We start from the raw sequence: 26,637 nt of genomic DNA, 5'->3' as shown, positions 1-26,637 counted from the left end.
GATCAATCCTCTTGGCACCATTGAGATTTACATTCTCTGATAGCAGAAATGCAATAAATTCCTCCCCCAGAGTTCTGGTCACTGCTGTCTTCATCTGGGTAAGATAGTTTACAAATGCAGGAGTCTCTAGTTATTTTTTTTTTTTTCCTCAATCTTTGGGTTATACAAACAAAAGCAGTTTTTATTTTAATACTATGCCATAGCCTAACATATATGTATTATACCACTATTTCTAAATTTCATCAATAACAGGAATAAAGAAGACTATATAAATACAACAAAATTTCTCATTCTTATACACATAACATTCATTTTAATATTTGCGAAAAGCCAACAATATAAAATGTATCTATAACAAAATCCCCCTTTTATTCTTTGTAAATCATTTGGCTTGAGCAATAACATTTTGTTTGTTTGTTTGTTTATCTGCATGTTTTTGGATTACTCAGGTAATTAGCTGAATAAAACCGAGAATACAAAAAATTAAACCAGCTATCTAAAATTTGGATATTTTTGGGATTCCAGAGTAAGGATTTTTCTCTGTACCATTACATCGGGAGAGTCTGGTTTTATCATCATACACACAATTATTTTCTTTTACTTTTCTTTGGGTCTAATACAGAGTTGGTTTCTCTGGAACTTACTATGTACAAGTTTTATTACCTTTATACTTTTTACCGGGAGTATTTCTTACTTCACTAAGAAATTTTCTCCATTTAATTGCTGTTTGAGCCTTGCATACAGGTCTTAACATGAGGTTAATACAGGTCTAGGTTGCTGTGTTGGCTTTATCGTTTTACTTACTACTTGCTCTCTTACTAAATTTTGGATCTTTTTCCTGGCAGCAACCGTGAAGCAAATTAATTTTTCTCTTTTCAGGCAACTGTTTTTCAATATGATATCCCTTGTTCTTAGATTGTCTGTGATCTAATATTTTTCCCCTTATGTATACAGATACCTAACTTGGATGGGTTATACTAGTGACTATTGATACTGGTGTGGGTAATAAAAAGAAGCTCGGTGTCTTTCCATGTAAAGCTTTTGATAGCATTTGTAACATGGCTCTGCTGGTGTCTCAAAAGGGAAAAGGATAAGTGACAGAAGAAGGAATAATAGGGGTCCAGTATGACTTACACCCCCACCCACTCTGCCTATGAGATTGCAGCTCACAGCAGGTGTTTTATATTCTTCTTGGTGGCGAGTTGTAGTGGTCAGTCTGGTCTTGCCCCCTATTTCCTTGTCACTTCTTCTTTTCTAATTTCTAAGCAAATTTTTTTTTTTTTGACACCTTTTAACAGTAGTTTCTCACCGTTTCTCAGGTATTTCTCACTCAACAGGCACTAGTAATTTCCCATCTGCAAAGCAAAAGTTATCATTTAAGTTATTCTTAATAGATTTGGTACACAACACTTTTTGCAATGAGAGGCTTAACTTTGTGAACCACAATACCTATTTTTCTCTAATTTAAGTACTTATATTTAATCCAGCTAGCATGTCTCGTATTGGGATGATTTAGACAAGGTATATGATGTGGCACTGATGGAAGTTGTGATTTTCCCCCCTCCTTTATACACATCACAGGCAAAAGCAAAAATATATGAGGATTTCCCGACCAAAACAGCCCCAGTCCTCCTGTTTGGGGTGGGAGTTTTCCCCCCTCCAAGGTGGATATCGAAGGTGTCCCAGAACTTGTCCAGGCAGGACTTGAAATTACTGATACAGGCTTGGTCTTACTTCCCAGTTAGGCGTGATTCTTAGCTCATCCCTCGGATCATTTGGATTGTCTCAGTTCATTACTGCCCAATCTCTGCTTAAGAGTCCATTTGGGTGTTATAGTCCAGTCCTTAGGTCTTTTGATCTTATTGGTGTGAATCCAACTTCACTCTTTGGTCCAGATTGCAGCCTCGCTGCCTTAGTTATCAGTAGTACCTGAAAGGGATTTCTTAGCAACACAGGGAAAGTGAAAACATCACATCAAAGTTTTCCATCAGTATTCTTTAAAACTCTTGGGTTAAACAAAATTTAACAGTAAATATAGGAGCCAATCTCTTTCTGTGAGTTCAAATGAGTTAAACAAGAAAGGTTAGGTTAGTTTTGACTTCAAATAAATTACATTTATTACCTTTTTACCCTTTGGTTAATAGTTACTTGTTTAGCTTCACAAACTTCTTCTAACAGTTTCTTAGAACAAACCCTCTCTTTTTAACAACAAGAGTAAAAAGAAAGAAAGGAAGAAAAAGAAATCCTGCTTTAAGAAATTAAACACCTTGACGAGGTTTTCAGAACTTAGCAAGAAAGATTACTTTTGCTTTGGTCTTATCTACTGGTTTGTTTTTCGGTTTTTGTTTTGGTTTTTCTCATTCACAGCAGTTTTTTTATTTTTTTTTAGGCCGTCTCTCGCTCTCCCCCACCCCTGCTGCCGCAGCTCTGGGCCAAGCAGGCTCTATTCAGCAGCTCGCTCTGCAGGGAGAGGCCCATAGGCCGCTACCTGCATGCAGACCCTGGGGCAAAGCCCGTGCTCCATCTCTCCCCGCTGCGCCGTCCCTTCACACACAGGACTGGCATTTTCAAACACACTCAGCTCCCACCACAGCCGAGGGGCAGAGCCCGGAGTCCACAGCGCTCTGGTCTGGGGCTCAGCTGCTGGACCAGCTCGCTCCTTAGCGGCAAACTTCACCCAGCACCTCTGCCGGGCCGGCGAGTGCTCTCGGCCACTCCGTGCCCCTCGAGACCCTGGCACAGACACGGCGGGTCCCGCTCCAGCAGCGCCCCTCACGAACCGCGCTCTGCACCTTTCACATCAGGTGGGAGAAGACCGGGAACCACCGCTCCGGGCCCCGCTGTTCCCCACTCACAGGGACCGGGTCTTGCTACAGCCGCTTTGCATAAAAGCAATTAAACAACACCTAAACCTAGCAACTCCTAACCCAGCGCTCCAGATGCTCCCAACATCCCCCCTCTCTGGCACAATTCTCACCTCTAATCGCGCTTGAAAGTTCTTCTCCCCACAAGCCAGTGCTCACTCTCGAAGCCAACAAGACACTTCTCACTCTCTTTCTAAAAATTTCTACAGCTCTAATGAAAGGGATAGCAAACTTCTTTCTCTCTCTCTGCCACTATCACCTCGCCACTCTTTACACCACATCCCTCCAGAATCTCCACTACACAAATTCTTCTGCCTCAGAATTAACTACAAATTCTAACACTTCCTTTTGGGGACGCTCCCCAAAGCCATCAAAGGCCCTAGACACAACTGACACTCAATGCAGATAACCCCCCCCGCCCCGCAGAGAGGCCGGAGAGACCAGTCAGCTAGCCAGCTGCCTTTACCAACTAAAACAAATTTGCAGCTACTATTTCTGCTCTTCTAAACAGATCCTCAGCTAAATTATTTCTTCACTTTTCTCCAGGATGCTTTTTTTTTTTTTTTTTAAATCCTTTTAAGCTCTTTTTCAAACTTTACTGCTCTTTGTGAACTCTCAAATTTTAAACATAAACACAGTTTACTGCTGCAAACGCTTATCACACAATCACACAGGGAATTGTCTTAGGACGTAATAAAACAAAAGCTATAACTACAGGGTGCCCCCCCCATTCTTCTTTAACTGTGGCTTATGCTACACACCAGCACCACTCTGCATTCTATTGCACATCTGGCTCAGAAAGAGCTCCCTGATAGTCTCACACCAGTCCTCAACCCCTCACCACAACACAAACAACCTAATACAGTCCACTTCCTTCCAAACAAACCAAAATCAACTTTTAAATTAACAATTACACATTTATTTACTCACATTCACTCACATCTATTTTATTCACTCTCACTCATTTTTACTCAAAGCTAAACAACAATAAAATATTTTTTATTTTCAAGTTACTGATATCTTCCCATGTGTATTATAAGGCCTTGGATGCTTAGGTTTCTTTGCTGTACCCCTCAATCCAGCACTGTTAACCCCGGATGCTCTTGGGTGTACCCCTCAATCCAGCACTGTTAACCCCGGATGCTCTTGGGTGTACCTCTTAATCCAGCAAAGTGTTGGGGATCCCCACTTTTATCCCGTTTTCCCAGTGGATTGTGCCAGGAAAACCCTCGGCTCCCTTTCCCGAGGGGCTAACCCCTCCCCTGAGACCCAGTTCCAGTAATCCCGGGGGTACCTTGCAACCCCCGCTTTCCGCTCCCCCAAAGATTACTTACAATCCGTTTTCTTCTTTGGATCTTTGTGCACAAAAATTATGGAGCAAATACCGCAGTTTAGGGAGCCTTTTCCTGTTGCCGCCCATATTGCTTGGTTTTATTAAGTTCAGAGGTGGTTTACCCCAGTTGCTCCCCGGTCATAAAGAATGGTTTGTCCCCGGTTGCCCATCATTGTAAACCCTTCCCATTTTTCCAGATTGTTCCCCATCCATCACCCCAATCCTGCCCCTAAGCCCTGTCAATCTATGTGAACCCCCACCTTTTGTTCCAGTTCTTTCCTTGCCTATCATCCCTTCCTCGACGCCCCATTGATTGTACAGTTGCTTTCCCCCCCCCCGGGTCCCTACCATTGGTCCTGCATATTGTAATCCCCACCCATAACCCCTCCGTTGCTGTTGTCCCATTGGTCACCATACGAGCCGCCCACGGTCCTTAAAACCTGGCGCATGGGGGTGCCCAGGGTCTCGGCTCAGACCTCTCCCCTGTGATCCCAGCCCTGCACCTGTTGGAATAAACTTGTTCCTGGGAAATTGGGAGAGCTTGAGCACTCTTTCTCCCTTCGTCACAACCCGTGTCGCCCTGTGAGCCACGACGCCAGAGCGCAGAGGAGCTCTGGAGGTTCCAGGTTGAGCCTCGCAGTGCTTGCCTGGTTCCCCACTCCTGCCGCTGACATCGCCCACAGCTAGCCGAGGCAAAAGGGGCCGAGCGGGCAGCGACAGTTGACGCTCAACGCGGGGCCTCTCGTGAGGCGTGGAGACCCCCGGAGAAGTCGGTGAATCTATGCACTTGTGTGGATTTTACAAAAGACTGTGAGCGGCAGCTACCCCGGTAGAGCAGACTCATTTCTGTCGAGTAGCGCTCCCGGGGGTCGAGGCGGCAACCGTCGACGTGCCGACGATCGCCTCGGGGTTTGTGGACGTCTCCTGCAGCACCGGTCCGGACTTGGGTGAGTAGCCCCCACGTGGGGGACGAGGGGGTGTGCAAGTGTGTGCAGCTCCCCCTGCTGTGTGTTGGTGTGCAGCTCCCCCTGCTGTGTGTTGAGAATCCCTCGGGGAGGGAGTGTGGGGTAGCCCGGTTCGGACCCGTACTTTTACTTTGTTACGTTTGCCTTTAGCTGCAGGGGGTGGTGGGAACTGCTGTGCTGGGGTTAGGAAGATGGGCGCACGTCTGTCAGCACAGCAAAAAAGAGTTTTCTACCAAGTTGTGGGTACCCTTGAGGGAGGGAGTAGACGGTTTTCTCGTGGGAGGGTGAAACAGTTTGTGAGATGGCTGTTCCTGCATTTCCCCAACTTCACCCCAGACAGAGCAAACACCGTAGAGTTTTGGAATGAAGTCGGAACAAAGTTAACAGAGTTAGTGAATGAAGGAGATACATCGGCTGACAAATTTGTAACATTGTTTATCTTAATTCAGTCTGCCGTAATAAAAGAAAAAAAAATGCAGGAGCAAACGCCACAAACTGCCCCAGTTTCCCCAGTTTTCCCATCCCCGTGTTCCTCTCCCCCTGATCCCGAGTTGAGGGAGACCTGCGGAGCGACCTGCAGTGCAAGTTGTCCTGTTCAGGGTTCCCCCAAGGGTAACAGGATCCCTGGCTCCCCACGTCTCTCCCAGAACCCCTGCCCTGGTAGCCCTGGCCAAGTTACCAGAGCACTTTTCCATTCCCCCGTCTCCCCAGTTACAAACCCTCAGCTAAACATTTCCCAGGTTGCAAGTCCCCAGTTTTCACCCTCAGATCCCCGTGCCTCAGTTTCCCCCAGTTTCCAATGTTCCCCTGTGTTCCCCTACCCCTCTCCTAACCCTCAAAAGGGCTCCCGGAGGGCACAAGATGGCGGGGACCACATGGCTGGGACCTTCCCTTGTGCCTCTTCTCCCCATAATCCCTTTCAGACCCCCAAGAACAACCCTTTCCTCCCTGGCTCCACCCTTCCTCCCTACCCTAACTCCACCCAGTTCCCCTCGAAAACCTCCTCCTCCTCAGGGGCGGGCCCCTCTGAAGTCATGCACCTAAACCCCACCTTTTCTGATTGCCGCTCCTCCCCCTTGCCCTCCTCCTCAGTCGGTCCTCCAGTCCCGCCCCCTCCGGCTCCTGGTTCCCACGCCCTTTCTTCCGGTTCCCACGGTTCCACATGCAGTTCCCATGCTTTGGGAACTGGAGGTGGTAAGCCTGGAAGCCAGAACCCGGAACAGGTAGAAATCCCCCTTGCCGCACCGGTGACTTTTCGTGGAAGGGGTGGGCGGTCCCGGGAATGGGAAGCCCTCTCCTTCCAAATTAAGAGGGAGCTGTGCAAGGCACAGAAGGAGTTCGGGAGGGGTAGCGAATATTTTAAAGGTCTATTAAAAGCTACCTTTTCTGCGAACGAAATGGTGCCCAGTGATCTGAAGGAGTTGTTTTCCTGCCTCCTTTCCACAGCTGACTTCAGGTTGTGGAAACAGGGGTGGAAGAGATCATTAGAGACCATCCTTCCAAGCCTCTTGCACAGTATTGATGGATGTATAGATGGAGTCCCTCTGACTTTAGATCACTTGTGCGGTGAGGGAAATTGGGACAAGCCAGAGGAGCAGGCCAGGGTATTACCCCGGCCTGTCCTGATTAAAGTCATGGAGGCCGCAGAAAAGGTTTTCAATACATTACCTGAGGAGGGACCCCAGATAAATTTAATGAGTATTTTCCAGCTCCCTAATGAACCTTTTAATAAGTTTATCAATAGATTGCAAGCCCAGGCAGAGAAGCAAGTAGAAGAGGCAAATCTACAAGAACAGCTTGTATTAGAAGTGGCAAAAGCCAATGCCAATGACATTTGTAAACAGATAATTTTCAGTTTGCCTCTCTACCCAACCCCGACACTAGACATCCTCATCGAAGCCTGCTCCAGGAAGGTGCCGATGATGGGGATGTCCAGAGCCATCCCACCGCAACAGTTGAGACGAGCGCCTACGGCAGCAGTGACGCAGTTTCCACCATCACCAGCGCGTCAACCACTGTGTTTCCGCTGCAGGCAACCTGGACATCTAGCTAGGGACTGCCCGGCAGGGCATCCTAGCCAAGGGAGCAGTGCGGGGGCGAGGGCAAGCAATACAATAATAAAAAAAAACTAGGGGAGCTGCGCGAGCCTGCCCCGCGCGAAGCAATAAATGGGGCAGGTCTCGCGGGGGAGGGGGGCTTTTTACATCAGGCTTGGACACCCAACCGGACGCGACATCTAACCACCACCAAGGACATCCTCTTTCGAACCCAGCACTGGACAGTAGTTGCTGTGGATCCACTGGAGGGAGGCAAGAAAAATACTGGATGTGACTGTAAGTACATCGCCATCGGGGACACTAAACACACACCCCCAGAGATTGAGATCTCCCCGATCACCTTCCCAGAGGGTCCGGAAGATCTCATCCTCTTAGCGCGCTGCATTCACCCACCATATTTTCTCCCGAAGGGGCAAATCATAGCCCAATACATTCCTGTCCCGGAGGGAGTCCCAGTGGACGACCACGCACCAGGCGTCTACTGGACAGAAATAGTGGGTGAGGACAAACCCATCGTCGATTGCAGCATCAAGCAGGGTGCGGAATCTGTCCATCTGAAGGGTCTGCTTGATACGGGGGCAGATGTGACGATCATCCCCCAGAGGAGATGGCCGTCACATTGGGAGCTGCAACCTGTGGCAGGGAAAATTCAGGGTATAGGGGGTACTCAATTAGCGCAAGTATCAAGGAGCGTAGTGCAAATTATGGGGCCGGATGGGCAATTAGCAAACCTGCGCCCATTTGTTGCGGATTTTCAGGTTCCCTTGTGGGGGAGAGACCTTATGTCACAATGGGGGGTAAAGATCGAAATCCCGAAAACCCCTCGGGATTTTTAATAGCAGCCACTGTGGAGCGCCCCTTCCAAAAACTTGATTGGACCACTGATGAAGCAATCTGGATTGATCAGTGGCCGCTTCGAAAAGACAAATTAAGGGCGCTCAACGAGCTCGTGGAGGAGCAATTATTAAAAGGTAATATTGTAGAGACTACCAGCCCTTGGAACTCCCCGGTATTTGTTATCCGGAAGCCGGGGAAAGACAAGTGGCGGCTCCTTCACGACCTTCGTGCCATCAATAAGATCATTGTTGACATGGGGCCCCTCCAACCAGGGATGCCTACCCCAACGATGCTCCCCCGAAATTGGGATCTGGCCGTAATTGATATAAAAGACTGCTTCTTTCAAATTCCCTTGCACCCTGATGACGCCCCACGGTTTGCCTTCTCGGTGCCCACCCTCAACCGAGAAGCCCCAATGAGGAGATTCCACTGGCGGGTGTTGCCACAAGGCATGAAGAATTCACCCACCATCTGCCAGTGGTATGTCTCCTCATTGCTGTCTCCCGTGCGCAAAGAGATGGGGGAGGTCATCATCCATCACTATATGGATGATGTCCTAGTGTGCGCCCCCCATGACGATCTACTCACCCGATCACTTGACCGAGTGGTTAAAGTTTTAACAGCTGCAGGCTTTCAACTCCAGGAGGATAAAGTTCAACGGATGCCACCCTGGAAATATCTGGGTCTGCGGATTGCTGAGAGGACCGTTGTGCCTCAAAAATTGGCAATAAACAGCAATCTGAAAACCTTGTCAGACCTTCACTCGCTGTGTGGGACCTTAAACTGGGTCAGGCCTTGGCTGGGCCTTTCCACTGAAGACCTAGCCCCCCTCTTCACACTTTTGAAGGGGGAGAAGGAGCTGAGTTCTCCCAGGACCCTGACCCCAGAAGCGAGGAAAGCCCTGGAGAAAGTAGAAGAGGCGCTTGTTGAAAGACAGGCGCATCGGTACGAACCGACCCTGCCTTTTGAGTTTATTGTGCTCGGGAGAATGCCACACCTCAGTGGGCTGATTTTTCAGTGGGACCAGGGCTCAAAGGATCTCCTCTTAATCATAGAGTGGGTTTTCTTGAGCCATCAAAGGTCCAAAAGTGTCACCCGGCCACAGGAGCTGATGGCTCAGCTCATCGGGAGAGCTCGGGCCAGGCTTCGGGAGATGGCTGGGTGCGACTTTGCATGCATTCGGGTACCAGTCAGCTTGTCTCGGGACAAAGAGTCCCCAGATAAGCTGACAAAAGAGATGTTTAATCAGTTACTTCGGGAAAATGAGACACTCCAGATTGCTTTAGATAGTTTTGAGGGCCAGGTCTCTGTTCATGCCCCTGCCCACAAATTTTTCAATTCCAAATTCGAACCAATTCCAAAAGAAGTACGGAGCAGGAAGCCCCTCAAAGCCCTGACTGTGTTCACTGACGCATCCGGGGCATCTCACAAGTCTGTGGTGACTTGGAGAAATCCTGAGACTCAGCAGTGGGAAGCAGATGTTCAATATGTGGAGGGATCTCCACAGGTTGCTGAGTTGGATGCAGTCGTCAGGGCCTTTGAGAGGTTCTCTGAACCTTTCAATTTAGTCACTGATTCGGCCTATGTTGCAGGGGTGGTTGCCAGAGCAGAACACGCTGCCCTGAAGGAGGTCTCTAACCCAAAATTGTTCGAGTTGCTTTCTAAATTAATATATACTGTTTCCCACAGGAAGCAACCATTTTTCGTGATGCATGTGAGGTCGCACACAGATCTCCCCGGCCCAGTAGCCGAGGGAAACCAGATGGCTGATTCCCTCGCTGCCCCTGTTTCCATGGCTCAGCTCCCCGATCGGTTCCAACAAGCTAAGCTGAGCCACCAAATGTTCCATCAGAATGTGCCTGGTCTGGTCCGCCAATTCCACCTGCGGCGGGATCAGGCCAGAGCCATTGTGGCCACATGCCCCCATTGCCAGACCACCGTCATGCCCTCTCTAGGGGCGGGGGTGAACCCTCGAGGCCTGGGGAGCTGTGAGGTGTGGCAGATGGATATAACTCACATTCCCGAATTTGGCGGGCTGAAGTTCGTACATGTATCCATAGACACTTTCTCAGGGGCAGTCTTTGCTTCTGCCCACACAGGAGAGAAAGCCGAGCATGTCTGCAAACACCTCATGCAGGCTTTCTCTGTGCTGGGGGTCCCCAAAGAGCTAAAGACAGATAATGGCCCAGCATACACTTCCAGGAAACTGGAAGAATTCCTGCAGAGTTGGGGAGTGACACATAAGAGAGGCATCCCACACTCCCCCACCGGCCAAGCGATTGTGGAGCGAGCCCACCAGTCGCTCAAACGCGTCCTAAAACGTCAATGGGATTCAATGAAAGGTTGCGTCCCTCAGGATAGGCTATCAAAGGCGCTGTTTACTATCAATTTTCTGAACTGTACTGATACTAATCCCAATCCTCCAGTGGCACTGCACTTTAACTCCACCAGCAACTACGAGCTCCAACATCGCCCTCCAGTGCTGGTCCGGGACCCAGAAACCCAAAAGATCCTGGGTCCATTCGATCTGGTGACCTGGGGGCGAGGTTACGCTTGCGTCTCCTCGCCCCAGGGACTAAGGTGGATCCCACAAAAGTGGGTGAAACCTTATGTCCCAAAACATCCTACCAGGCCACCAGATGAGCAAGAGGATGTCGCTGCGTCCGTGCAGGCCGCCCCAGTAACCCCCGAGGACGACGAGGAGGAGGAATGTCTCGAACCCCTTTTCTCTATTGATTTTTTGCTCTCCCTTTATGTTAACTGAAGTATTTGTTTTCCCTTATTTTTAGAGAGCCATCAGAAGGATGACCACCCCGAACGTCGCACTGGCCACCGTGCTCCCGCAGGATGGGGTGTCTCCGGATGGCTCTCTTCTGTTATAAGGACCATATCATAGATTGTTTTTGTAATTTTTATTATTTTAGGTACATTCGCGGTGTTGCGGAAGTGTTTAATTCAATCCATCCTTTCTTTGTTATCCCCCCCACGGCAAGTTAACTATGTTGATGTAAACCCTCTTTCCCCTCCTCCTCCTCTTCCCTCTCCCGCTCCCGAATGGCTTGCTGTACCCTCTGCTCCCCTAGACCCCACGCCTTCCTCTGTTTCTTAAAAGGAAAGGGGGAGATGTTGCCGCCCATATTGCTTGGTTTTATTAAGTTCAGAGGTGGTTTACCCCAGTTGCTCCCCGGTCATAAAGAATGGTTTGTCCCCGGTTGCCCATCATTGTAAACCCTTCCCATTTTTCCAGATTGTTCCCCATCCATCACCCCAATCCTGCCCCTAAGCCCTGTCAATCTATGTGAACCCCCACCTTTTGTTCCAGTTCTTTCCTTGCCTATCATCCCTTCCTCGACGCCCCATTGATTGTACAGTTGCTTTCCCCCCCCCCGGGTCCCTACCATTGGTCCTGCATATTGTAATCCCCACCCATAACCCCTCCGTTGCTGTTGTCCCATTGGTCACCATATGAGCCGCCCACGGTCCTTAAAACCTGGCGCATGGGGGTGCCCAGGGTCTCGGCTCAGACCTCTCCCCTGTGATCCCAGCCCTGCACCTGTTGGAATAAACTTGTTCCTGGGAAATTGGGAGAGCTTGAGCACTCTTTCTCCCTTCGTCACAACCTGTGTCGCCCTGTGAGCCACGACGCCAGAGCGCAGAGGAGCTCTGGAGGTTCCAGGTTGAGCCTCGCAGTGCTTGCCTGGTTCCCCACTCCTGCCGCTGACATCGGCCACAGCTAGCCGAGGCAAAAGGGGCCGAGCGGGCAGCGACATTTTCCCTTTTCTTTGCTTTATTTCTTCTCCTTCTTGTCCTCGGGGTATTTACCTGCAGCCACTGCTGACTCACACGAGGGGAAACGGAGCGGGGTCTGCTGAACTCAGCAGGGTGCGCGCTTTTTCCCACTCAGGATCCCTCGGTGGTCTTCAGAGGCGAGATGTTTATCCCGGACAAAGAGCCCCCAATTGTGAAAAACGAGGTTCACATAATTTTTATAGAATTTAAAAGTTTAATAAAAAAACAATTAGGAGAAAAAAATAAAGTATACAGATACGGCCGGGTGTCTCTGCATTCAGCCAAGAGAGCACACCTCACTAACAAAGGATTGTCCCTTAAAAACAGAATCCTACTACATATCCATAAATTCTCATACATATTCAGACATTCTTCTCAGGATCCTTGGTGTTCTTCTGTTTAGTTTTCTCTTGCCCCCTTCCCAATAGATCAATCCTCTTGGCACCATTGAGATTTATATTCTCTGATAGCAGAAATGTAATAAATTCCTCCCCCAGAGTTCTGGTCACTGCTGTCTTCATCTGGGTAAGATAGTTTACAAATGCAGGAGTCTCTAGTTATTTTTTTTTTTTCCTCAATCTTTGGGTTATACAAACAAAAGCAGTTTTTATTTTAATACTATGCCATAGCCTAACATATATGTATTATACCACTATTTCTAAATTTCATCAATAACAGAAATAAAGAAGACTATATAAATACAACAAAATTTCTCATTCTTATACACATAACATTCATTTTAATATTTGCGAAAAGCCAACAATATAAAATGTATCTATAACACCTTGTTATAAATATTAGTAAAGAACTGTTATTCCTATCCCCAGATCTCTGCCTGAGAGCCCCTTGATTTCAGGATTATCATAATTTGGAGGAGGGGGTCTACATTTTTCATTCCAAGGGAGGCTCCTGCCCTCCCTAGCAGACACCTGTCTCCCAAAACCGAGACACAGACAAATCTTCATGCTCTACAGTACCCCACCAACGCCAAAAACTGCCATAACTCCTTTTTGTCTGGGGTAATGGTACTTGTAAAATTCCTTGTATTTTTTCTGGATCAATACACCATAACCCTCTAGTCAAAATGTGTCCCAAATATTTAACCTATTTTTCTACTAACTGTGCCTTCTTTTCAGACACTCTTAGTCCCTTTTTAGTAAGAAAACTAAGCAGCTTCACAGTAGCCTCTTCAAACACTTTTTCTTGTTCCCCTGATAAAAGCTAAATCATCCACGTACTGCAACAACCTAACTCCTGAGGGTGGGGTAAATTCTCTTAATATTTTCTGGAAGGTTTGCCCAAATAAAACCAGTGATTCTGTATATCCGTGCAGGAGGACTGTACATATCAATTGTTGTTTTACCATCTTCCCTCCTTGCTGCTCCCACTCAAAGGCAAAATACTATTTACTGTCCTCTGTAATCAGACACCCTCAGAAATCATCTTTCAAATCCAGTTCTGAATAATACTGATGAGAGGAAGGGATTTGATCCAGGATGGTATAGGAATCTGGAATAGTGGGATGCTTTGGTTTGACAATTACATTTATTATCCTTAAATCCTGCACCATTCTGTAGGTTCCATCACGTTTCTTAACTGGCAGGACAGGAGTGTTAGACATCCATGGCTCCAAAAGACCTGCCTTTACCAGGGACTGAATGACAGTCTGTAAGTTCCTTCCTTCCTTCCTTCCTTCCTTCCTTCCTTCCTTCCTTCCTTCCTTCCTTCCTTCCTTCCTTCCTTCCTTCCTTCCTTCCTTCCTTCCTTCCTTCCTTCCTTCCTTCCTTCCTTCCTTCCTTCCTTCCTTCCTTCCTTCCTTCCTTCCTTCCTTCCTTCCTTCCTTCCTTCCTTCCTTCCTTCCTTCCTTCCTTCCTTCCTTCCTTCCTTCCTTCCTTCCTTCCTTCCTTCCTTCCTTCCTTCCTTCCTTCCTTCCTTCCTTCCTTCCTTCCTTCCTTCCTTCCTTCCTTCCTTCCTTCCTTCCTTCCTCTTTTTAGACACCACTTGTCCTGGTTGCTTCAAATTAATTTGGAGAGGCTCTATGTCTAGTTTTCCATATTTCCCTGGGGCTGCCCACACTTCTGGGTTTATTTCAGCATAAGCCTTCTCAGACATTTTACACAAAGTTACCACAGTGTGAGCTTCTGTATCATTTTTCACAATACTAATTTGCATTCCCACTTTAGCCATCAAATCCCTTCCCAGTAAATTACAATCACAATTAGGAACAAACAGGAATTCACACATTTCAAACTTATCCCCCACATCTACTAGCAGCGGTTGAATAAAATGCACCCTCTCATCCTTTCTACCCATCCCTTGAATAATCAAAGATCTTTTTGACAATTTTCTCCCCTTAGGGATAAAATTCAAAGTGGATTGAGAGGCCACTGTGTCTACCAGGAAACACACTTCCTCTCGATCCAGACCCACCTTAAAAGTTAACAAGGGCTCCAGTGTGGTGACTCCCTCGTATAATGGGAGCCCCTGACACCCCTAGCAGTCCATCTCCATTATTCTCTGGACTTCCTCCTGTGAAAAACAACGTTCACTGTATGGTAAATTTTAAAATGTTTAATAAAAAAGACAATAGGAGACAAAGACAATAAAGCAAAGGGTTAAAACAGCCAGGTGATTGGCACTCTGCCAAGAGCACACCTGGTGTTTTGGAAACACCCTTTATATACCATTTCTATTGCATCAACTTGATGCATATTCATAGACTTTATGCATATTCTAACTTTTCTATTAACTAATTTACATCTTCCAGGAACTATTTAGCATGGCCACTCCTTGGGTCCACCTTTTTAGAGCATGCATGTTTCTTGGCTTGTGGTTTTAATCTTCTTCTTATCACCTTTTAATTTGGGCCTTGGCTCCTTCTTTCCACAGATGGTGAGTGTTGATAATCAGCAAGGTCCCCATCAGCTGTTCACTGGAGCTTATCCTAACTAAGCATATAGTTCAAACATACTATATCGACTATTACAGCAAAGCCATTTTAACATTATACATATAGTATTCATCTTAATACTTGCAAAAAGCCAAATTATAATATGTATTTATAACACTCCTCCTGACGGTCCAGCTGTTTCTGCAGACATTCTCGATTTGTGTCCCTCTGCCCTGCAGATAGAACACTGATTTCTCCCCAACCACTGTTTGGGTTGGTTCTCCCCTGCTGAGGAGAGAATGCCTCTGCCACTTCCTTGTGGCTGACCCTCCCCCTCCATCCCCTCTGTCCCGGGGGACCCCTTTGACCCTGCAGCTTATTCATCTGGGGCTGTAAAAATTCTGCCATCATCTTTGCCTTTGCCTTTTCCTCATCCCTTCTGACATATATCTGCTGTGCTTTTCTAGTCAATTCCTACAGAGGCTTATTCTGCCACTATGGATGCTGAAAGCAGGCAGGGAGCACAGAGCCTGTGTGAAACTAAGTCACACAAGGTTCTCACTCTGGCCTGAGAAAGCATAAGGGGGAATCCAAACAGTCCCTGGAGAAGGACAACAACCTTTGCAGGTGTCATTTGGATCCTTGTTGTTTACTTGCAAGAAACAGTCAAGGGATGTAGTTCCTAATTGTCCAATAATGGTGATGTGTTGGTTTAACGACCAATGAGTTTTACCTCTCAGACCTTGTTGGACCTGTCTATAAAAGATCTGGGGTAATAAACCTTGCTCTCTTGGGCAACCCAGCTAAGAGAGTCTGTGTCATACTTTGCCATTCTTAATATAGTGTGACAACTCTTCATCTTTTCGTACTCCTTTCCTTATATCAGGACAGGATTTAATAACAAATTCTACCTTCAGCAATCTGTCAAAGGCTGGTCCCTCAGGATCCACCCCCCTGTGCTTCCTCAAGGCATCCCTAATCCTCTCGAGCCAATGAGAAGGGCTTTCATGCTTTTCCTGTTGTAATGACATAGCCTTAGCTATGTTGTTAGTTCTGGGAGCTTCTGATTTGATTGCTCTAATCAAATATGCATGATAATTGTGAAGGGGTGAGCCAGACTGGCCTGATTGAGTCCCACTGGGGGTCCCCTTAGGGGGTTGCATCATCCACGGTAGGTACCTATGGTCCAGCCCACCCCCCCCCCCCTCACTGCTTGTGGATGTTCATCCTTCCACAGCTGTAGGGCTTTCTGCAAAATCATTCGTTTCTCTGATGACCCAAACAAAATCCCCAAAAGAAAATCCCAATCCTTTCATGTATAATCTTCATTTTCCAAATATTCCTCTATCTTTTCCCCATCCCTATGGGATCATACAAATGGGGGGGGGGGGTGGTAATTCCTTTTTCAACCTTCTTATATCCTGGGTAGTAAGTGGTACAAGTACAAACCCTCCCCCTCGACCCCCCAAGGGAACTTGACGTAGTGGCATCTGGTGTACCCCCATCTCTTGGGTCCAGGGGGCTTCTAATGTCCTAAAGTGAGTTCCCCTTCTAGTTTTGAGGTGTGATATGATATGCTGCCCTCCTCCCCCTGCACTGTCATTATCCTCGGCTGGTGCTATTTTAAAAATCCCCCTGCTCCCCTGAGACTGCAGTCTGCCCAGCCGCAGCCCAGAGGGGGGAGAGTTTATATATAGCAAGGACTAGGGATAAAAACGAGGCTCTTTTCTGGTGGGATGGAGCCCAGCTTTAATCAGAAGATGTCCAGGGAAGGGAAAGAGGAAAAGAGGAAGAATCAGGTCCCGTGTTGGCTTTTGAACCGAGGGAGAAGGGGGTAGGGAGACATGTTACAACCAATAGGAGAAAACTACAAGGAAGGAGTCGGAGGGGGGAGGAACTAAACATGCTATAGATCAGGGGGAGAGCCACCAGGAATATATCATGTATTTTAACACAATGCAACAGGCTGGGGCCATAGGAACAGCATTTCCCTGATCCCTGTGCTCTGGAAATTGAGGATACAGGGGACCTGCAGCTGGCACTGGGTCAGCTGGCAAAACTGGAGGACAAGATAGGGGAAGGTGCTGAAAAACATCCCAATCCTCACTGTTTTTCTCTTCCTCCTCTTTTTCCTCTTCCACCTTCTTTCTTAACACATGGACCTCTCCTGATGCTTGTTTCAACCATATCAATCCACATTTGCTTTCAATCCATACTTTCCAATTCTTCTCTACATACCACCACATCGACACAAATGAAGTCCATTTGTTCCATAAGGTGGCCACTTAAGCCCCTTTGGCAATTCATACTTTGGCCACACAAAATAATATTCTACCATCCTTTCTATAGTTACCTCTGGGGGAATGCACAATCTGTCCCAAGACCTCAGCATTCTCCCTAAGGGACTCTCCGGAGGTATTATGGGACCATTATCCCTTTTGCTGGGACCCCTTCTTGGCTTTACCTTTGCAACCCTCCATGGGTACCGTTTTACTTGTGCTAACCTCCATGGGTGCCCTCCCAGGTTTACTCCCCGAAGATCCCATTTCACTCATCGGTGAGGTTTTCAGTGGTCCTGCTCTGTGGACTCTTCAGAGACCCCCCTGGTCTGCCACTCATCTGTCTCCTGGACAGTCTTGGGAACCCAATCAATCACCTGGCACTGGCCACCAGCAAGGGGAGCTGATCACCAAAACTGGGTAATGTGCACCTTCAGCTCCGCTAGCTGCCTGCTGCCCCCGGAGGTTGGAAATATCCTGGACAAGAGCCCCCAAATTTGTCAGGAAAATGAATCCACAAACACCAGAGTTTTATGTCCAAAAAAGAGACAGAGGAGTCTTGTTACTTTATTCAAATAAAGGGAGAGGCCATGGGGCATTTCCCCTAGGATGTCTTAAATTTTTGGAGGACACAGCCTCGTTTTATCCTGATCACATTTTCCTCTCTCTTTCCCCATTGGCTGAGGTACCTGAGAGGTACAGACTTACTGAAATGCCTGATACCTAAGATTCCCTTCTAATGTATACCCCCCCCCCTTTTTCTTTTCCTTGTGTCAATCAGTGGAATTCCTATGGAATTTATGGTTCTTCCCATTGTTTTTTTCTCATTATTCAATTTTATTTAGCAGCTGACCTAGTTTGTTTGTAAAGGCAAATCTCTCATTCCATTCATCAATCAGTGGAATCTTTCCCACTGTTTCTTTTATCTCTCAGTATCTAGCTTTATTTACCAGTAGATGCAGTTTGCTTGTAAAGATAAGTCCCTCATTCTTTTCACTGTCATGGGCAAAACAAGCTAAACTTAGAGATATGAATTAAGTCTATTACTAACAAAATCAGAGTCGGATAATGAGAAGTAAAAACACCTTCCCCCCACCCCTCCCTCCTTCCAGCTCTACCTCCTCCCACCAACGGTGCAGGGAGACAGGGAATGGTGGTTACAGTTAGTGTATCACCCATGATTTCTTCTGCTGATCAGGGAGAGGAGTCATTCTCCCATGGGAGAGTTCTCTGAGAATTTCTCCAACGTGAGTACATCTCACAGGCAACAAGTCCTCCTCAAACTGGTGCAGCATGGGTGTATTGGTTTTGCATGGCCTGGTTTTTGGTAGCGGGGGGGCCACAAAGATGGCTTCTATGAGAAGCTGCCAGAAGCTTCCACCATGTCCAGCAGAGCCAATCCCTGATGGTTCTGAAGATGGACATGCTGCTGGCCAAGCCTGGGACAATTAGAGATGCTGCTAACACCTCTGTGATATTTAAGAAGAAAATCAAAACAAACAGGGCAGTTTTTTTCTAGCCAGAGAACAGAAGGTGAGAACATGTGAGGGAAACAACATGGAGACACCAAGGTCAGTGGAGAAGGAGGGGAAGGAGGTGTTCCAGGTGCTGGAGCCAAGATTCCTCTGCAGGCCGTCGTGAAGACCATAGTGAAGCAGGCGGTCCTCCTGCAGCCCATGGGGATCCACGGGGGATGTAGAGATCCACCCGCAGCCCCTGGAGGAGGTGCCCACACTGGAGAGGGTGGATGCCTGGAGGCAGCAGTGATCCAGTGGGAGACCTGGTGTGTGCCTCAGGGACATTTAACCTTGGGGTAAGAATAATCTATTCTGTAAGTTGTATGTTGCAGGAGGTAAAGTATCAGAAGTGACATGAGCTGACAAAGAAGAAATTTTGCAAGGAGCAAGGAGAATGCAATGATGAGCCAGAATGGTGTTGGTGCTTAACCATCAAGTGTACTACTTCTCCTGTCCTGACCCTTCATCCTGCTAGAATGGAGACCTGGAGGGATGTGAAAGGACTGGCTATAGTAGTTAATGAAAAAATGTATGTTTGGTATAGAGATGGTTTAAGGATGTAGTTTAAGTTGTATGTGTGGATAAGAAAGGAGTCCAGTAATGAGAAATACATATAATGGAAGAGTTGGAAGATATATAGATTATATGGGATCTGAGTATGACACAAATGGTATGGAAAAAGGGGTGGAGATTGTATTGGGTCTGACTGAGGTAAAGTTCACAGCCCTCTCAGTGCTGTGCTTTGCATTAGTAGCTGGAAGGGTGTTGATAACAGACCAATGTTTTGGCTACTGCTGAGCAGCACTTTCCCTCTGACATTCCTTCCCCCATCAAAGGGATGGGAGTGGGCAGGATCCTGGGAGGGGTTGCAACCAGGCCAGCTGACCAAATTAACCAAAAGGATATTCCATACCATACAAAGTCAGCTCAGATATATAAAGCTATGGGAGAGAGGAGGAAGTGGGGGAATTTGTGATTCTTCAGTGTTTGCCTTCTGAAGGAACCATTACATGTGCTGAAGCCCTGCTTCCCAGGAAGTGTCTGAACATTGCTGCTGATGGGAAGTAGAGACTGACTTTTTTTCCTCTTAGCTTATGTGTGTGCAGACTCTTGCTTATTTCTTTCCTTTCCCTGTAATAAAACTGCCTTATTTCCCCCACTGGTTGTTCTCCATCTTATTATTCTCTCCCCTGTCCTATTGGGAAAGGGAGTGATAGAGTGGCTTAGTGGGCACCTGGCACCCAACCAAGGTCAACCCACTACAATGAGTCACTCTTCCACCAGGTACAGTCCTTCAAGGACAGGCTGCTGCAGCAGGGGCCCCTCTCTCCACAGGTCTCTCACAGGGTCATGGCCTCCTCTCAGGCATCCACCTGCTCCAGTGTGGGTCTTCTCCACAGGCTGCAAGTGGAGCTGTGCACCGCTGTGGATTTCCATGTGCTGCAGAGGGACAGCCTGCTTCACCATGGTCTTCACCACAGGCTGCAGAAGGATTCCAGCTTCAGTGCCTGGACTTGTTGGGGTTCAACACAGTGTAAATAGGACTCCACAGGATCCCACATCTCCACTGTAAGTTTTATCTTCTCTTCTGATGCTTACTGCTGTTTGGGGTCCCAGCTGTACTGTGATGCTGAGGAGAGTGTCCCATGCACTTAGGACAAATCAATCATTCCTGCCCACAGTGGTCCCACCATGGAGCTGGACTGTTTCTAACCTGGGACCACTGTACCAGGTCCAACCACGGTCCATTCTCTTGTGCCAAGCCCACAGCTGAACCTCAGCTGTGCCAGATGATGGAGTGCAAAGCACTTAGGGATGGCCCTGGCCAGCCTCCTGCCTCTTCACAGGGCTGGGGATGTTCCCAGTGTCTGAGGGTAGCTGGGCAGCATGTCTGCACTTGTAGCCTGCAGAGCCCCAGCCAGCAGGAGGAAGAGGTAAAGCCCAGGGTGGAGCTTTGTCGTTCAGATATGTTGAGTTTGCATTGCTGTGGTTTGGGATTTTTTAAATTATACACATATATAGAGAGCTCATTGGATAAACTCCATAAGGTTTTTTCTCTGCCTATTTTGGGGTTCCTGGAGTGGTGCACTGTGTGTGCGCATACATACGTACATACCACAAGCATGGGTGAAAAAGTAGAGCCAAAAGTGAGCAGAGCTGTGGTTTTTCAATAGTGTTTGTATTCAACCTTCAGGATTTTACTAGGAAAAGAAATGCATGTATATATTTTTCTATAGGAACAATTAATTCAGGAGGCATTTTCGGGTGTTAAGGTGGAACTGGGAGGTACATGAGGCAATCTGGCTTTGTTTTTAAATGCAGTATTTGTTTAAAAACCTTTGTATTTCCATTGGGAGAATTTTTACAGTACTTACCTTTCTTGGCCTACTCTGCTTTGTGCCTTTTTCCTGTGAAGGACTCCTACGAAGTGGGAGGCACATTTGACTGACCTTTGTATTCTTCCACTACAGCACCACAGAGAAAACCTCTGGAATATTCTGCCAGGAATCTTTTTTTTTTTTTTAAGGAGGAATCACTGACTTGAAACAGGGGGTCCTTTTGTACAGGGGAGGAAGGGCAAGCATTGGGTATCCATCAGGGGCTAGGTGTACAGCTGTATATTGCATTGTACAGGGCAGGGAAGCTGGCTGCTGCCATAGCTCTGGCACAGGGTGAGAAGACTTCATTAGGCACTGTTTAATTTATCGCCTGGTTTGAAAGGGAAGGGTAGGCCACTGATTCACTCCACTGGTCCTGGTGGAGTTTGACATAGAAAAACCTAGAGGGAGAAGACAAGTCAGTGCACAGATACAAGCTGCTTTGTTTTTCTCAGTTTTAATGAGACCTGAATGGTTTATAGTAGGGGTTTTTTTTCTGTATTTTTTTAATGTCAGTATTGAGAGAAAAAATAAAGTAAAAAATATACCTCCTTGGGGTGTGTTGTGATGGGAGATGCTGGGGCTGTGCTTGCCCTGGCCTGGGTGCAGGCAGCAGGGCCAGGGAAGGGACTTGTCTCTCACTGGTACCAGGGCAACCCCATGGGAGTTCTGCATCCCCTTGGGGCTCACAGGATGTGGCTGACTGTGGTGGCTTTAAAGCACTAGCTAAAAAATCACCAGAAAACTTACTCATGTCTTGCTGTGAGATATGGATTAGGAGAATGGCAAAACAGGCTTAAAACTTAAAAGGAATAAAGAAAGTTTATTAACAAAACTAAAGGAATAAGAAACCAGAATAAAACCTCTAGAAACCCTTCCTCCCCACCACCCAACTTTTTTTTGTCCAGCTGACAACCTAGAGACAAAACCTGGTGGTTAAAGCAGTCTTAACTTTGCAATAGTCTCTTTATCAGTCTTTGTAGAGAAAGGAGTCTTCTTTTGTCATTCCATGGAGAGTTCTCCACAAGAAAACCATTTTCTCATGTCTTTTCATTCCCCTGATGCCAGCCACCCGGAAGACTGCCATCAGGCCCTCCTCCCATTTCACACCACTCTGAGGTGTGTTCATGGGCTATGAACTCAAGGGGTGTAATTTTAAGGATGAGTTATTCAAAGGCAAAGGTTCTTTTCATCTGTCTCTGTGATCATCTCTGGGAACAGAGGTTTTCTCTTTTTTCCTGGGGGCCAAGTGTCTCTATCAATTCTCACTTCTCTTTCTCTGTTCCAGCATCTCATGGGATCACAAGTACTTCACTATCTGCTCAGCTTCATCAATGGATTACTTTTGCTCAGATCTACACTTTGAAATACTTCATTCCCCCTAAAATACTCTTTCATGAATTAAAGTTTTTCAGAACATTATTGTCCATCTCCATGGCCTTAACAAAAGAATATTTCAGCTTATTAAACCATTTCTTCATTCTCTTCCCATCTGAAGCTTGATTTCTTCTTTCATTGGCTTTGATGGTTTATGTTGTCTTTTTACATGTGAATTACTCTCGATTTCATCTCTCTGGAAAAAGGATTAAATCTGCAGGTCTCATCTGGGTAGTGAAAGGGTTAAAATCTGGCTCAAACTGTGGCTAGGTACTCATGGTGTCGGATTTCAGCTCAGCAGTGTCTAGGGCCGAGGCCCCCCTGGGAAAAGCTTCAACCACCCTGCTGGAACAGGACTTGGAGGCTTCCTGGGAGGGCCGCAGCAGAGCCCGGCCCCAGACTGGGAGGGAGGAAATTCCCACCGGCTCCATCCCCCGCCCGTGAGCCGTGGCAGTCCGAACCCAGCCCCCATCGGGACGCATGGCCTGGGGGTAGCGGGGGAGAGACGGGAGCTTGTCCGGGGCGCCCCTGCCCGCCGCCGCCGCCACCGCAAGAGAGCCCGAGCAACCAGTCGGGTCGCGGCCGCCAACCGGCCGCGGAAGCCCTGTAAAAGCCGAGCCCAAGCCCAGATCTGGAGCCGGGGCTGGACCCATAGCGAGCATCGCTCCCCCCCGCACTCATCCAAAGTGCCGGCCAAGAAGCGGCGGGGGAGGGGGGGGGAGCCCAGGCCTCCCTTCGCTCGCGCGCTCTATGAGCTCCTTTCTTCTGTGCCGCGGGAAGCGGCGCGAAACCGCGGAACTCGCGCGGACGCCCGCCGCTTCCCCGCGCGTGTGCGCCCCGCGCGGAGCGAGCCGCGAGGGGCGGCGCGGAGCCGCGGGGCCCACACAACACCCCCGCTGCCCCGCGCTCCAGCGGGGAAGCGGCGGGGAGGACGGGGAGCGAAGTTCGCTCCCCCCCGCGCCCGTCAGCGCAGCCCGCGCGCGCGCGGACCGTGCTACGGGCGCCGGGCCGGGTTCTGCCAGCCTTATGCTGCCAGGTTCTTCTCCTGCGAACCCGAGCCGCCCCGCGAGACGGTGCCGGGGCTCGAGCAGTGCCCCGGCCAGCACGCGTTCCCCCCCTCCTTGCAGGTGATGAGCCGCACCAACGTCTTGCAATCCCTGCGAGACCCAAATTTGCTCACCTTATACCTTTTGAACCTTGTGTTCACAGGAGCTGACAAACCAGCTGTGAGAAAATGGTAACTCCGAGTTCCCTGAACCTCCCTGAATTCATAAACTACTGTTCTAACCAGAAATCATCCTAAACGAATCTACATCCTATCCAACCCTACTGAAATACTGTCACAACCATGTAAACTTTATAAATCCCTCAAAAACCCCTCAATTATATTTGAGGGGAAAATCAAAAAAAAAAAAAAAAAAAAAGGGGATAAGAAGGGGGGATCAGGGCATCATAAATTACATTGTGCATTGTTAATTGATTTGTGAAAAGTTTATAGATTTTGCATAGTATAGTAAAATTGAGTAGAGTTTCACTGAGTATAAATCTAAGTGTACTTAATGTGAATTTTATCACTTTAGTGTTCTTTTAAGCTTTTCTATCGACATGTTAGGCTGTCAGTTTGAGCAGACTAACAATGTTTTGTATTAGTTCACTGAGTTAAGGATATTTGACTCAACCGTCAAATCCTTGCAAGGAAAACAATCTTTAAACATCAAAATCATGAACCAAAATTCCAAATTAGTATCCATTCCAATATCTAGTAAAAGAAACCACTTGTGCCGTGTTTGTTCTCCCTCCTGCAGGGCCCAGCAGGATGTTACAAACACTGTACATTTTTTATATTTTTTTTTCTAAACCGAAAGGGTGAATTATGGAGGCTAGCTTTGGAGCAAGCTGCAGGCCCCATGGCCTGCCAGGCCTGCCTGAGAAGCTAGCCTGGGAAATTCATGGGAGGATTCCAAACAATCCTCAAAGACAGAAAACAGCCTGCAGGTGCTGTTTGTCTGTTCCCGTGTTTTCCTTGCAGGAGAGGGTCAGGGGGGTGGTGAACCCCACTGACCAATGATGGTAATGTAGCACTTTACTAACCAATAAGAGTTTCCTTTCTGTACTTTCCACGAACTAGTCTATATAACATAGCTGTAGCAATAAACTAGGGATTCTCTCCTGCTCTGACTCCCTTGAGAGTCCGTGTCGTTCTTTCTGCCATTCCTAATTAGGACGACAGGAGCTAGCTGGAGTTCTGTTACTTTTCAAAGTCGGAAACCAAGAGGGACAGAAACTCCCAGGCTTAGGTTTAAAAGGTGGTATTCACAGGGTTGATCTCACTTCTCTATGGTGAACAACACTGTCAATTCTCAGAAATGGCCAGTTATTGGCCAGGTCTCAAGCAGAGAAAAAATTCCCATCAGCCTCTCTCTCAAAGCCTTCACTTCCGTGTTTTTTTACTTTTTTTCTTAAATGCCAAACCATCATACTGACACAGGCAGCAGGAGTGGGGGCCAGCTGAGGAGAATCTATGAATGGTGGCGTGGTGGATCTGGGACAGTGAAGGGGGCTCTTTGCTGGCAGAGACTGCCTGAGGGGGCTGGAGAGATGCTGGTTCTCACCTCTTGAAAAAGAAAAGGTGGTCCTGGGCCTGGGTAAGAGGCAGCAGCACATGTATCCAGGGACATTCCCCACTGATACCAGGAAAAATGTATGCTCATAAGACACCAAGCAAGAGCAACCATAAGGGCAGATGGTTTGAACAAAATCCCATGGGCATTGTGCTTGGGCGGGGCCTGGGTAGAGGTTGCCAAACCCCAAATGGGGGACATGGCTCATTGCCCTCTGCTGGCAGGAGCGCTCTGCTAAGCCTGGAGACTTGGGGTGCTGCAGGGCCCCAATCTCTTGGGTCAGGGACCAACCTCTAATGTCAATGCCTTGGCTGGGGCAGGGAGATACAATCCTCCATTCTGTATACACCATGGCTGGGCTACACATGGCCCTCTATGGAGCCTGGCTGTAAGGCTGGGGGCAGGGGATGGAGATGGGACACACAAGGACATGGGGATGGATGTATCTCTGGGGTCACATGGGGAACCCCAGGGGGCACAAGAAGATGCTGACCACTGCAGTGAAGAAAGGGCCTCCCTCAACTGCTCACCTCACTAATCTTGCTCCATTCAGGACAAGCTCCAGCTGCCAGCACCTTTGGGGCTGCCCAGTCTCCCCAGCAAGATCCTGGGCAGGGAAAGAGTATGCTGTGGGAAGGCTCTTGCCCATGCAGCTCCCAGGGGTCTCTGCTGCAGGGGTGGCCCCAGGAAAAGAGCACAGATTGGGGCCAAATACAGTCCTTGGGGCTGCTGGTGGTAGAGATGCATGGGGGTGAGGGAGACCCTAGCCAAGCTCCCTGATAGATGCAGTTGTTGATTTGGGGGACACCCTCAGCCCCCAAGCAGTTTTGCACAGATCCAGTGCAGGGCAGATGCTCTCAGTGCCACTGTGAGTGCTGTCACCACAAGGAACCATGGAACCATGTCCCAGAGGTGGCAGGGAAAAAAAGATGAGGATTTCCAGCCTTTGTGATGGATTTAATTAGTATTTGCAATTATGAGAGGTAGCAGGAAAGGCTTTGGGGAGCTGGGACATATACACTGTACTCTCCTATACACTGCTTGTTCCAGCCTCCATAGCAGAGATGCCAGGGTAGATTTGCTGGGGGCTTGCTAAATGGTCACATCCCCAAACTAGCAGGAAGAAATTCACCCAATACCAGAGCTGAGAAAGGCTTTTGGATGAAACCTAAAGAGCTCCCAGGAGGGATGGAGAACCTTCCCAGGTGGCTGGTTCCTTCCCTGGCTGGAGCTGCCTCTCTTGGGATTGCACTGATGAACAGGTAGGACACAATGAAAGCAAAGCCAGTACCTGCATCCACCCTGCTTGGAGGAACACAGAGTAGCAGAGAAAAGTAAAGGCAGGGAAGCAGCCCTGGAGTAAAGGTTTTCAGGTGCCAGTTATCCCCAGAAAGGGAAGTGCCAGCCTGAGAGGGACAGGCCATCCTTAACCCTGCTGCCATAGATGATGGCCAGCATTTTCTCTGCAAAGCAGAACAGTGGTGGCATAAGGACAGGACAGTAGTGCTGGCAAGGCAGATAGTTCTTAAGCAGGACAGAGGACCTGAGAAGGGGCTACCCCCACTTCCCAGGAGCTTACATGTTCTACCACAGCAGGTTGTGTTTTTCCCCATTGCTATGCACTAGTCCCCCTCTCATGGATAGTCCCATCCTTCTACCATTTTGAGACAAGACTCTTGCATGTCTCCCCTCTCCCCTTAAATCTAGCCAGGTTGATGAAGTCCTCCTAG

At 48.0% G+C, this 26,637-nt stretch overlaps 1 protein-coding gene across 1 annotated transcript in view; it reads right to left on the bottom strand.

Moving 5' to 3' along the window:
• Positions 1–24,400, bottom strand: part of LOC131591977 (tyrosine-protein kinase STYK1-like) — a 133,674-nt gene extending 109,274 nt beyond the window's left edge. The window contains exon 1 of the mRNA XM_058863158.1: positions 24,378–24,400. The gene's annotated coding sequence lies outside the window, so the exon portion shown is untranslated. The remainder of the gene's footprint in view (positions 1–24,377) is intronic.
• Between the last annotated feature and the right edge of the window lie 2,237 nt (positions 24,401–26,637).

The sequence above is a fragment of the Poecile atricapillus genome, chromosome W (assembly GCF_030490865.1).
Source record: "Poecile atricapillus isolate bPoeAtr1 chromosome W, bPoeAtr1.hap1, whole genome shotgun sequence".
Lineage (NCBI taxonomy): Eukaryota > Metazoa > Chordata > Aves > Passeriformes > Paridae > Poecile > Poecile atricapillus.
Note: the sequence above shows the minus strand (reverse complement) of the source record. Positions and strands in the feature narration are given on the sequence as shown.